Genomic DNA, 13,189 nt, shown 5'->3' with positions numbered 1-13,189 from the left:
AGAAAGAGGTTAGTGATGGGAAGGGTCTCAGGACTCACCAATGCATCTTTACATTTTTCTCTTTCAACATTTGAAAAAAAGCCTTTTTTTTTTTGTAAAGATGACAGGTAAGGGGATCTTAACCCTTGACTTGGTGTTGTCAGCACCACACTCTCCCAAGTGAGCTACCTGGCCATCCCTATATAGGGATCCGAACCCATGGCCTTGGTGTTACCAGCACCACACTCTCCAGAGTGAGCCACAGGCTGGCCCTTGAAAGAAAACTTTTTGGTTATTCTGTCAGAAGCTCAGCACTCCAAGAGATTTTTCATCCCTCAAGGACATACTGATGTTTCACCAGCCTAGGACTTCTCACCTGAAGCTTATAGGTTACTGGATGGAAAGATAACAGCACTGCTGTTATTATGCAAAATCATATGGTATGCTGCCTTGCTAGGTGCCAGGTATTGTTCTAAGTGCTTTGCAGGTGGGTGTTAAAAGATGTGCTGCAACAGCTGAGGGTAGTTGATTGTGGTGGTAGTGGGGTTTCCAGAGGCTGGATGTGGCCAGCAGCCTTCCTGGTGGGATCCTTGAGTATTAATGAGACATGAGTTTCACTTCAGAAACATGGGTTTTTAAAATGTCACAATCCATTATTTCCCTAAACCAAATGGAATGTGTTGTTAAGCCGACATTCAGAAGCTCAGCACTCCAAGAGATTTTTCATCCCTCAAGGACATACTGATGTTTCACCAGCCTAGGACTTCTCACCTGAAGCTTATAGGTTACTGGATGGAAAGATAACAGCACTGCTGTTATTATGCAAAATCATATGGTATGCTGCCTTGCTAGGTGCCAGGTATTGTTCTAAGTGCTTTGCAGGTGGGTGTTAAAAGATGTGCTGCAACAGCTGAGGGTAGTTGATTGTGGTGGTAGTGGGGTTTCCAGAGGCTGGATGTGGCCAGCAGCCTTCCTGGTGGGATCCTTGAGTATTAATCAGACATGAGTTTCACTTCAGAAACATGGGTTTTTAAAATGTCACAATCCATTATTTCCCTAAACCAAATGGAATGTGTTGTTAAGCCAACACCCAGTCAACACAGGGGTTCCTTGCTCTCACTCCCCAGAGCTGGAAGAAAATCTCTGGAGTATATAGGGGCAGATGTGTGTGGGAGGCCCTCCAGTCTTGAATCTACACCAAGCCTGCTCAGTGCTCCAACTCCAAGCTTCAGGAGCCCTTAAAGGTGGTGATTCCACTGCTTGTGAGCCAAGCTTGGGGACCAGGGCCTTTCCCAGCCACCAGAAAGAGCCCTGTTCTTGGTGTTGCGGATCCTCACCCCTCCACCCACCCACCCCGCTACCGTCTCCTCTCAAGGCACCTTCCAAGCCCCAGGCCCCTTCCCAGACTTGGGAACGGTTCCCAAACGTACTCTTAGCATGTCCATTTCCATCCCCCATCCCCCTCACAACTCTTCCCTCTGGCATCTAGAGGCATCCTCACGTTTCTCTTCTTGGGTCTCACCTTCCTTCTCATTCCTGGATGAGAATTTGGGGATGCTTGGGAACTGAAATGCTCAAAATGGCCTCACCCTTTGACACTGTAATTATTCCTGATCTCTCATGAAACAGGGACCATGGTTTTCTAGCCCAGTTCCCACTACAAAGTCAAAATGATGACCTCGAGGAAAGTGGCCCAACCAGGCCAAACCTCTGTTGCCACATCAGTACCACAGTGCAGTGTGCTTTCACACCATGTGTCAGTCCTCTTTCTGTTGTCCTCAATGGAAAACCAGCTCAAGCTGGCTTAAGCAAAAAGGGTACTGATTGGCCCATGTAATTGAGAAGTGGAGGTACAGATGTGCCTTCAGGAATAGCTAGATCCAGGTACTCAGACGTGGCACCAGCAATCCTTTTCCTGGCTGTTGGTTCTAGTTTTCTTTGTGGTGGTTTCATTCAAACACAGATTCCCTCCTCTTTGTGGCAAGATGGCTATGCATGACACCAGGCTTAAAGCCAAGCTCTCAGCTCCCCACGGGCAAGTTCCATCAGAAGCCCAGGTTGACCCTTGTTGGCACTGATTGGGTCATGTCTGGTCCTGAACCAATCACTGTGTCAAGCGAGATGCATTGTTTGATTGGTTATGCCTGGGACACAGGGCCATCCCCAGAGCTAGGAATGACATTATCTCTACTCAAACCACGTGAACCAAGGTGGGGAGGGGCAGATCTTCCAGGGAAAATCCAGGCCCTGTTGCAGGGAAGAGGAGGAAAGAATGCCAGGCAACTAAGACATCGAGTACCCACTGCGCCATCCTTTGCCATCAGCTCCTGCCTGGCCAGGGCACTCTTTGACCAACTGATCCTCCTGCTCCTATCAGGAGGAAAGAATGCCAGGCAACTAAGACATCGAGTACCCACTGCGCCATCCTTTGCCATCAACTCCTGCCTGGCCAGGGCACTCTTTGACCAACTGATCCTCCTGCTCCTATGCAGATTCACCCACCTACACCCCAGCAGAGGTCAGGGCAGTGGACTGGTGGCAAGTGGGTAAGGCTGCTTCAGCACTTGGGGCCCAAACCTCTGCCCTTACCTTCCAGACCCAGTGCAGGTGGATCCCCTTCCAGGCGGCTGTACTGGGTTAGTGTCCCCCCAAATTTCATGTCCACCTGGAACCTGTGAATATGACCTTATTTGGAGATAGGGTCCTTGCAGACATAGTCAAGTTAAGATGAAGTCACGCCGCATTAGGGTGGGCCCTAGAACCCATATGACTGGGGTCCTTATAAGAAGAGGGACATAGGGACACGGATACACGTAGGAAGAATGCTAATTTGATGAAAGAGGCAGAGAGATAGGAGTAATGCTGCCACAAACCAAGGAAGGCCAAGGATTGCTGCAATCACCAAAAGCTGGAAGAGGCAAGGGAGAGAGTCCTCCCCTAGAGCCTTTAGAGGAAGCAAGGCCCTGCTGACACCTTGATTTTGGACATCTAGCCTCCAGAGTTGTGATAGAGTAAATTTCTGTTGTTTCTAACCACCGCATTTGTGGTAACACTTTGTTACAGCAGCCCTAACAAACTAATACAGGGGCCTTCCTGAGTATACACTGTTCTTGCCCCAGCCCCGTGGCCTTCCAATGGGAAACCATCCCCTTTCCAGGAGGAGAAAAAATCCTCTGCTGATGAAAACTTTCAGCAGAAAAGGCCACATTATTTTGGCAGCTGGGGCCACTTCAAGGGGAAGTCCTTCCCCAGGGCCAGCCCCTCGGCACACCACTGGACGGCATTGTCCAAGCTCAGAACAGGCTTAAAGCCCAGAGGGGATTCTGCTGAGGCAGCTGGGGCGAGGGTGACCAACTCATCCCTGTTTGCCTGGGATGGTCCCATTTGAGCACTGAAAGTCCTGCATCTTGGGAACCCCTCCAACCTAGACAAGCCATGATAATCGGTCACCCTCACTGTGGCTGGGGTTGGTTTAGCTCCTTGGAAACAAGGACAGGCTCAAACATTTTGCACGCCCTACCTTATATGCCTTAGGCATTTTGTAAGCCTTTGTTGTGTGCTGACTTAGTGCATGTACTGCACAATGAACAATGTGTCTAGTCCTCATAACATGCCTGTGGGGTAGGTACTGCTGTCATCCCCACTTTACAAACTGAGGCTCTAGGAGAGATGAAGCCATATGGCATGGAGATGGCAGCCCCAATGTCAGCTGTAGCAACATGGCACTGGCAGCTTCCTCACTGTGTGCCCTCTTCCACCTGCACAGGACTCACCATGGAAGGTCTGGGGCTGGTGGGAGCGCCGACTCCTGGACCCACCCTGCACCTGCCAGATCAGCATCTCCTGGGCACAGGAGTAATATCTCCCAGTGTAACATTGGGCAAGTTACTGCTCTGTGCCTCAGTTTTCATGTCTCAAGATGGGGGTAGTAATAGCATCTTCCTTGCAGGGTTGTATGGGGACTTGATCACAGGTGTTTGCTATTATTGTTGAGCGGTTATTGGCTGGTAGGTTAGATCTCAGCTTCCAGAATCACACTGAGCTGGGTGCAAACAGCAGTGACCCTGAGAACTTTACCCTGAGCATGAGCCCCCCACCTGTAAAATGGGGCTAAGGCAGCACTTTCCTCATAGTACAGCTATGACAATTAAAGGGGACCATGTGTTGCAGGTTATCCCAGCAAGTCCCAGGGTAAGTGCCCATCGAATGTAGTTCTGATTGACACACTCAGGCCAAGCCTGTGATCGGCTTAAATTTTGGGCAAAGTTCCCACAATTTTTTTTTCTTCTGAACATGTTTTGAAGTGTGGTGGACTTGAGAGGGTTGGGTATGGAACACTCCTGCCAGAGGTTTGGTGGGGAGGCCAGGGGAAAAAGGAGACCACCAAGGGGTTAGGAGACCTGGGTCCTGGCTTGGTTCCATCTGACCTTGGGTGTCCTTGACTTCTCAGGCCTTGGTTCCCCATCTGTACAATGGACCTTTGGGTTTGATGCCTGAGGCTTGGTCTGGAGATGATTTCACCAATTACTCCCAGAGTGACTCACAAGGTAAGTAGTTTTCTGTATTCATTATTCAGTCAACCAGGGCCATCTTCACTAACATGTGACCTGTGCTGTCAGAACCCAAATTCAGAAGGGCCTCCATGCTGAGCTGAATGCTTTGCTGTTGCCATTTTGAAATTCTTTATTTTTGAACGAGGACCCTGCTTTTTCATTTTGCATTGGTGCCCACAAATTACACAGCCAGTGCTGCCATCAACAAATATTTACTGAATGTTGAGGAAGTGCTACTGTGTGGCAGCTACCAGGCATACAGTAGTAGAAACAGTTTGATGGGGCCTCTATCCTCATGGAGCTTAAGTCTAGAAGCTGGCTCAATGTGGCCCCCCAAAAGACACGTCCAAGTCCTGACCCAGGTAATAATGTGAATGTGACATTATTTGTAAAAGGCGAAAGATTTATACGATCTGAAGAGAAACAAAAGCATAAATGTGACATTATTTGGAAATAGGGTCTTTACAGATGTATTTAAGTCAAGCATCTTAGGATGAGATCATCCTGGATTTTGGGTGAGCCCTAAATCCAATGACAAGTGTCCTTATAAGAGGAAGAAGGGGGAGATTTGAGACACACAGATACAGAGGAGAAACACAGAAGGAAAGGCCACGTGAAGATGGAGGTAGAGAGTGGAGTGATGCGCCCACAAGGCAAGGAACGCCAAGGATTGCTGGCAGCCATCAGAAGCTAGGAGAGAGGCCTGGAAGAGGTTCTCCCTCAGAACCTCATAAGGAACCAACCCGCCAACACCTTGATTCTGACTTCTGCCCTCCAGAACTCTGAGGGAACAAATGTCTGTTGTTTTAAGCCATGAAGTTTGTGGCAATTTGTTCTTGTGGCCCCAGGAAACTAATACATGGATAGACAGACATTGATCAAACCTCATAAGGAACCAACCCGCCAACACCTTGATTCTGACTTCTGCCCTCCAGAACTCTGAGAGAACAAATGTCTGTTGTTTTAAGCCATGAAGTTTGTGGCAATTTGTTCTTGTGGCCCCAGGAAACTAATACATGGATAGACAGACATTGATCAACTAATCAAGCAAACAAACGAGAAACTGCTGTATGACACAGGAGGTGCAGGGTGCTGTGTTGGGGAAGGATTCTCTGAGACTTGAAGTCAGAGAAGGAGTTAACTTCCTGCAGGGCAGGAAGATCATTCCAGGCAAAGGGAACAGCATGGGCAAAGGTCCTGGGTTGGGAGGCTCCCTCTAAAATCAACAAGTTTCCAGGCCCTGTGGGTCTCTATGATGTGTTGTCTTGGCTACAGAGGGCTTTAAAAAGCCTTGAAAAAGGACAGGTGTCATTGCTCGTGGCAGTAGCGGCAATTTGGCGCCTGTGGTTTCAACTCCACCCATCTCACATGTTTATGTTACCAGACTGGCCCCCGAAGGGAATCTGCTTGCCAGGCCCTGACCTGCCTGAGCTTGGCTCTTGCAGCAGCCTTCGCCCGGCCTGGTGGAGCCGGTGTCTGGTTGCCCAGGCTGGCTGTGCCGGGTGTTTGCAGTTCCCAACAAAGGACAGAATTTACTGCTGCCTTTCATTGCCTTGTGAGAGCTCCGCGAGGACTGGCACCAGATGTGGCTGGCATGAAGGGTCCCAGACCTGCTGTTTTGGGGAGAATTCTCCTTGCAGGAACCGGGCATGCAGCAAGTTCTGTGGTGCTTGATCCTGGGGCGGGGCCTCGGGCTGCAGAGGAGGGACAACCTGTTGGGGCGGGGCCCTGAGGCTGCTGAGGAGGACCGGATTAGTTTGTTGCTTCTTCCAGGAGGCCAGCTGCACTGCCAAGGACATGCTATCTCTATGCTTGTTTCCCATCAATAAATCAGATAAATTACTCTCATCGGCTCCTCCTCTGTAAAATGGGGTTCATAATTATACCCCTTTGGTAAAGCAGTTGTGAGAATTAAATGAGATGATTTGCTCTTTCATTTAACAAATATTTTGGGGGGAGCTACTAGGTGCTAGACATTGTTCTAGATGGAAGGGAGTGAACAAAATAAGACAGACATACGTGCTCTCTTGAAACTGACATTCTAGAACAGGGGTCTCCAAACTACAGCTCTTGGGCCATATCTGATTGGCCATCTGTTTTTGCATGGACCGTGATTTTGCATTTTTAAATGGACATAATCAAAAGAATAATAGCATTTCATGACACATGCAAACTATATGAAATTCCAATTTCAGTGTCATAAATAAGGTTTTATTAGAATGTAGCCTCCCTGGGGAGGGAGAAGGGACTCCTGAGCTAGGGAGGGGCCCAAGTCTCCCAACTCCAAGGTCCTTCTGTGCTGAGGCTCTGGCCTCCTCTGGCCTAGGGGGAGTCAGCTTTCTGAGGCCTGGTCGTGGAACTCTGCTTTGTATCCAGGCTGGGGTTTGCAGGCTTTGCTGCTGTGGGTTCCAGGCTTGGTTTACTCCAACTGTTCTACTGGGTTGGAACTATCTGTCTCTGGGGATGTTCCTTAAAGACAAGGACCTGATATATTTAACACCCAGTGCCCAGCACAAGGCCTGGCACACAGAAAATATTTGCTGGACCAGTGAATAAATGACCACAGGGACTGAAAGTCCCCAGTGCAAAGAGGAAGGGAGTTCATGTTAGTGGAGCCCAGCTAAGCTCTGAAGACAAGAGGAAGCATTTTCCAAGCATCTGCCAAGTGCTCATCTCAGCCTCACCACTACCCAGTGAGGGCCTCTCATTTCCCTATTTGACAGGGACCCAAGGCTTGGAGAGATTACATCATGTGCCAGGGCCGCACACCAGGGAAGTGAGTGTGGGGTGTGAGGCAGGGATTGGTGGGATGGGTGCCCGGCTAAGCACTTGGATGGAGTTCTGTATGAAAGGGGGGCTGCTGAAGATTTTTTGGTTTTACTTTTGTTTCTTCTTCTTGGTTTTGCTGCTTTCCTTCCAACATTTTATTATGAAAATTTTCAAACACACAGCAACATTGATTCATTCATTAATCACATATCCATCCCTCTATCTTTCCCTCAATTCATCCTATTTAGTGCAACATACACAAAATATGGAGAATAGTACAATAAACAGCCACATGCCCAGCTTCAACATGATTGACAGTTTGCCTTTTTGTTTCCTCTATCTTCCCTGTCCCCATTTTTTCCTGGAGGATTTTAAGCAAATCCTAGACACAGTATCCTTTCCCCTTTAAATTTTTCATGAAAAAGTTTTACATAGAGGCCTCTTTGATTATCTCCAGGTAACTGGGCTCCTTGGGCCAGTCAGAGGCTGGCGGCTAAGATCCCATGAGCCTGATGTCCTGGGATGAGCTATTTGGCCTAGACTGAGTGTGAAATATGAAGAGACTGGGATGGGGGGCTTTTATGACAGACTAGGGCCCCCTTTGGTCTTCCTTTTTGTCTTCCAGTGGTCTGGGCACACCTGGTGTCCTTCCTGTGTTCACAGGAGAGAGGTGAGGCAGTGGGAAGGGCTCTGACTGGAACCCCGGCCCAGTGCATCATGGGTGCCTGGTGCTGAGCCTCAGCTTCCTCATCTGTGAAATGGACAGAGATAAGCATGTGTCTCTCACAGAGGGTGCTCAGAGGTCAAGCCAATTACTGTGCCAGCTCAGTATCTAAATCTGCTCTAAAATCTGAGGGGAACTGTCCCAAGTGTCCTCTCAGCTCTTCGGAGAGGTGGAGTTAGCACCACTCTTAGATAAGTGAGCAGGGATTCTGGCACTGAGGGACTTGTTGGAGGTCACAGCCATGAGTGCACAGTGGGGTACAGACTTGGCCTCTCTGAGCATCCCTTGACTCTAGGCCCCCCTCTGACCACCCACAGCCTCGCTTCTTGCCCCTGCTTCTCCAGCAGACAGGCAGCCTTATCTCTACACCCTCCTGCCCCCACCCCAGAAGCCAGGCCACCCAGAAACAAGGCTCCTCACCGCCTGGTAGGTGCTTTGGGAGTGGGGCAGATAGATGATCAAGTGGCAACCCCACCACCAAATGTTCCAGCTGCCTGGATCTGGGGGTGGGGCTGCAGAATTGACATCCACAGACCTGAGTTCAACTCCTGAAAGAGACTGAACTCTCCCATGCCTGTTTTCTCACCTGCATAGTAGAAATGATAAATGATACACACATAGTTGGTTCTTATCATTTGTGGTAGTTTATCCTATAAAGTCACCGGGAACACCGACTTAGCAAATTCTGAAGCATTGCTCCCAAGGGAAATACAGGTTAGGTTCCTGTGAGAGTCTGGTCACAATTGTCACAGCCCATCCACACATAACCTGCCTTTGTGTGTGTTTCTGTTTAAAGACACTTTATTGAGTATATGATGGTGATTCATTAACATTGAACTCATGGCCAGCATCCCCATAATTCATGCTTGAACAAAGCTTATCTAACATATGTATTTTCTCTGAAACGGATATCGCTGCCTTCTTGTGCTTGGGAACACAGGACAGCACTTCAGCAGTCTACTTGAGGGCCATTTTAAACATCAAAGTCACCCACAAAAAGCACAAAAATATGAAATATGTAGCACTAGACCACAAAAAGAACACTTACAGTGTGAAAGCTGAATAGGGAGGCAGAGTGTGGCCTTGGTGGACCTCGGCTGGGAATGTGCACATCCAACAACTGGAATTTTTCACAACTCTGCATGTGTCTATAAATGACCATGAAAGCACCTCAAGTACATTGATTTTAGGGTTACAAATAAATTCTAAGTAGGCAAATTTGCAAATACGAAATCCATAAAGAGGATTGACTCTGAGTGTGTGTGTGTGTATTTGTGTGTGTGTGTGTATACACATACAAGTATATATGTGCTCAGTCACTAGCTGGAAGCAGCCTATGGAAAGGTACCCTGTTCTTTCTGTGGATAAGAAAAATGTATAACATTATCGAGAACTTGCTTTGTGTCAGTCTGAGCTAAACCCTTGACAGGCCTTATTTAATCCCCACGAAGGTACTGTGAGTATGGTACTATTGTTATCCCCATGTCACAGATAAAGCACAGAGAGGTTAAGTAACCTTCCCATCATCACACACCAGCAAGAAGGATGCAGACCTGGGCAACTGGACAACATGCACACAACACCCCTTGCACAGGGCCTGGCATAGGGTGGTAATAATAATACCTGGTGTGTTTTGACCAGGAGTTAGACCTGGGCCTGTTCGGAAGCAAAGTGCACCTCACTGTAGGAGATGAATGTAGGTAAAGTTCTTGGTACCTGGGGAGCCCTCGCTAATGGTACCTGCTATAGAGTGGTTTCAGCCTGGCCAACAGGCTCTAGGATGTTGCACCTAAAAGAGACTTTAGAGTCTGTCTGTCACCCAAAAGGGAAGGGGTCTGTATTAGTCTGTTTCTGTTGCTTATAACAAAATACGTGGAACTGAGTATTTTATAAAGAAAATAAAATTTATTGCTTACAGTTGCTGAGGCTGGGAAGTCCAAAGTCCAGGGAACAAATCTTTTGAGAGCCTTGGTGGTGGTGACAGTGACCCAGGATCTCACATTGCAAGATGGTGGAAACAGAGAGAGGCTAACTTCCTCATTCACTCTCCTTTTAAAGCCCTCCAAACCACACCCCTGACCACCACTTTTAATCCATTCACCACAGCATGGTCCTATGATCTAATCACCTCTTCAAGGCCTCATCTTTCAGTTACCATAATAGGATTTCCCGACCTCAACAGTTACAGTGGGGATAAAGCTTCTAATATATGAAATTTGGGGGACACAATTCAATCAATCCATAGCAGGGTCTTTTTAAAATTATTCACTCATTCATTTATTCATTCAGAATATATAATTTGAGTAATTTCTCTGTGCGAGGTCCTGGACTGGACCCTGGGGCTATAACAGAATATACAAGCAGGTCCTGCCAGCCTGGGGCTCCCAGTCTAACAACTTCATGTCCAAATAAAGACCTCATTACAACCATAATGACTGTTACTAGGAAGTGAGGGGGCCCATGTGCCCAGCACCAGGGGTTGAATCACGAGAGGTCTAGCCCCATTGTGGCAATCCCCTTCTCTTTGCTGGACACTTGCTTCCCAGCTTCTCCTAGCTAGAAGTGACCATGCGAGCCAGCTCTGGCCAATGCAAATGACAGACATTTCTTCCATCTTCTTTCTACCTTGAACACAGATGTGGCAGCCACCCTGCCCCCATGAGGCAATGAGCTGGAGGTGAAAAGCCACCACCCAAAGAGTGGCAGAGCAAGAAGACAGGAGGAACCTGCGCCCTGATGCCAAAGAGCTGTGGTGCCAACCTCCAACGTTCTTGTCGAGAGGTGGCCAATGTCTGCGGCATCTAAGTTACTGTTGTTTGGATTTCTGGTGACCTGTAGCTGCATATCTCCCTAACTCACTCAGCCACCCTGTGGAAGGGCTGCTGAGGTCAGAACCTGCATGGTGGGGACTTGACGAGTCATGGAATGGGACCCTAAGGCTTCTAACTCCCCATTCAGAATTTTCTCTGCTCTGCCCACAGGTGCCCAAAGCCTGGACCTTGGGAAAGCCACATCCTGCATCTGAGCTGCACAAGTGTCAACTGCGTCTTGTGTGTGAGCACTGCCACCACCAAGTAAACACCTCCGTTCTGGCCGGCATCACCTCTCAAGCATGGGTTATTCTAGACCGCGGTCACCCGCCAAAACTCAGCCATCATGACCTCCCGTGGACACTGCATGTTCTCTTCCCAATTCACTCCATCTGCTCCACTTACAGTAAACATGTTTATAAAGGAGACTTACATCCCCACTATCAGTGAAACACCAGTGTTGCTTGTTATAAAATGTTATAAAATAAAGCTATTGTTCCGTTTTCTCCTCTCTAACATGGGGATTATAATAACATTTCACTGTGTACTTTGTACGAAACTGCTTAGAACAACATATCGCTTATAGTGAGTTCTCAGTAAACGTTTGTTGTCATTGTTATTACTCCTGGAAAAAAAATCATTGAAAACAAGAATACAAGTATATACGCGTGGATCAATATTGTGGCGAGCCATATGAAATGACCATTTGACCATGTTCAAGCTACAATCCCAATTATATTTGGTTAACTATACATGTGTGCATATGAAGTATATGAGATAGGCACATATCTAAATATGTAATAAGAAATGTTCTAAAGGAAAAAGCACTGGTCTGTGTCCCACAGAAAACAGTTTTGCTCCCACCTGGGCTCACTCTGCCCCACGGGGACTCCTGGTCCAAGGAGGTCATGGAGAGTGTGTTCCAGGCCTCAGGGTCAGATGGAGTCAGGCTGGAATTGTGCTCTGCTGTGTTATGGCTAGCAGGCAGGGGACCGCCTCTGAGTTACCCCATCTGTCAGTGAAGGTGATGATATCTCCCTGAGCAGGTGGCTGTGTGTTTTCAAATGATGTTGTGAACGTAAAGCACTTAACCCGGTGCCTGGCAAATGATGGGTATTTGATCAATGGCTTTTCTGTTTCTCCGCTTCCTTCTTTCCATTATTAGAACATGTTTAGTTGTTAACATTATGAACTAGTCAATAAAAGGTGTCTGCCAAGGAGTACAATCAGAAATAGCTCCAGGAGGGCCTTGCTCTGCTCAGGTTGGGGAGATGCACCCTCTCCTGGCCCCCACTATCACTCCACCTGTTCCTCCTCCTCCTCTCCTTCCCAGAGCCACCCTCCCCCGCACTCTGTGCCTCAGTGTCCTACCAAGCTGACCTTCCTCTAGACCCAGCCTTGTGGCCTGGCCCGTTGGCAGGCACGGTCCTTCCATTGCCTTCTTGCTCCCCCTTCCCTGCCTTCACTGAGTCCTTCATTCATTTATTGAGGAGCCCTTTATGGATCACCTGGTGCATGGCAGACCCTGGGGTCACAAAGATGAGTCAGGAGGACCCAGGACTCCCTGAGAGCACAGTCCAGACAGGAAGACAGACTCAGGAACTCAAACCAGAAGGGAGTCCCCAGGGTTGAGGCTCCAGCTCAATGAAAGCAAGTTGGTCCCCACTTTAGAAAAAGTCTGAAATCCCACAGACTTTTGGGTATTGGCTTCTGCAGCCCATCTCTCTGCCTCCCTCTTTTGCAAACCCCTCGGCCCCACCAGAAGGAATTACTTGCGACCTTTCAGTGGCAAGAACCAGAAGCTAAGACTGTGGGCTTCGCACAGATGCCCCCTTCCCTGGGTGAGCGACAAACACCTCTAGCCGGTAAAAGATAGAAGCTACAGAACCTACCCTGAGCAGCCGTTGCTTCAATTAAGTGAATTATTGTGTGTTACGGGCCACCTCTCCCCTTGGTCAGAACCTGCTGGGTCTCAGAGCTGCATCAGAAACAATTATCATTTCCACGACTCATTCAAGGTGGTGACTCTCAGCCCTGGCTGCTCAGGAGAGTCACGCGCACACCAACCCCATTCAATCAGGGCCGAGCAAGGACGCTGGTATTTTTAAAAAGCTTTGGGCCGAGCCCGTGGCGCACTCGGGAGAGTGCGGCGCTGGGAGCGCAGCAGTGCTCCCGCTGCGGGTTCGGATCCTATATGGGGATGACCGGTGCGCTCACTGGCTGAGCGTGGTGCGGCCAGTCTCAATAAAAAAGGACAAAAAAAATTAAAAAGCTTCTTTCATGATTCTGAAGCATAGCCAGGACTAAGAACCCCTTTTAAAATTAAATTAAATCAATAATAATAATAATAATAA

The 13,189-nt window shown here is 48.3% G+C and overlaps 1 long non-coding RNA gene across 1 annotated transcript; it reads left to right on the top strand.

The window, feature by feature from the left end:
• The first annotated feature begins 4,433 nt into the window (after window positions 1–4,433).
• LOC103596498 lies at window positions 4,434–11,348 on the top strand. Its single transcript, XR_551051.1, has 3 exons — window positions 4,434–4,526; window positions 10,662–10,912; window positions 11,007–11,348. It is a non-coding gene; the product is annotated as an uncharacterized LOC103596498 (long non-coding RNA).
• Window positions 11,349–13,189: the final 1,841 nt, after the last annotated feature.

This window comes from Galeopterus variegatus, unplaced genomic scaffold (genome assembly GCF_000696425.1).
Source record: "Galeopterus variegatus unplaced genomic scaffold, G_variegatus-3.0.2 Scaffold2033, whole genome shotgun sequence".
NCBI classification, from domain to species: domain Eukaryota; kingdom Metazoa; phylum Chordata; class Mammalia; order Dermoptera; family Cynocephalidae; genus Galeopterus; species Galeopterus variegatus.
The sequence above is the reverse complement of the archived record's forward strand: the minus strand, read 5'-3'. Positions and strand labels throughout refer to the sequence as shown.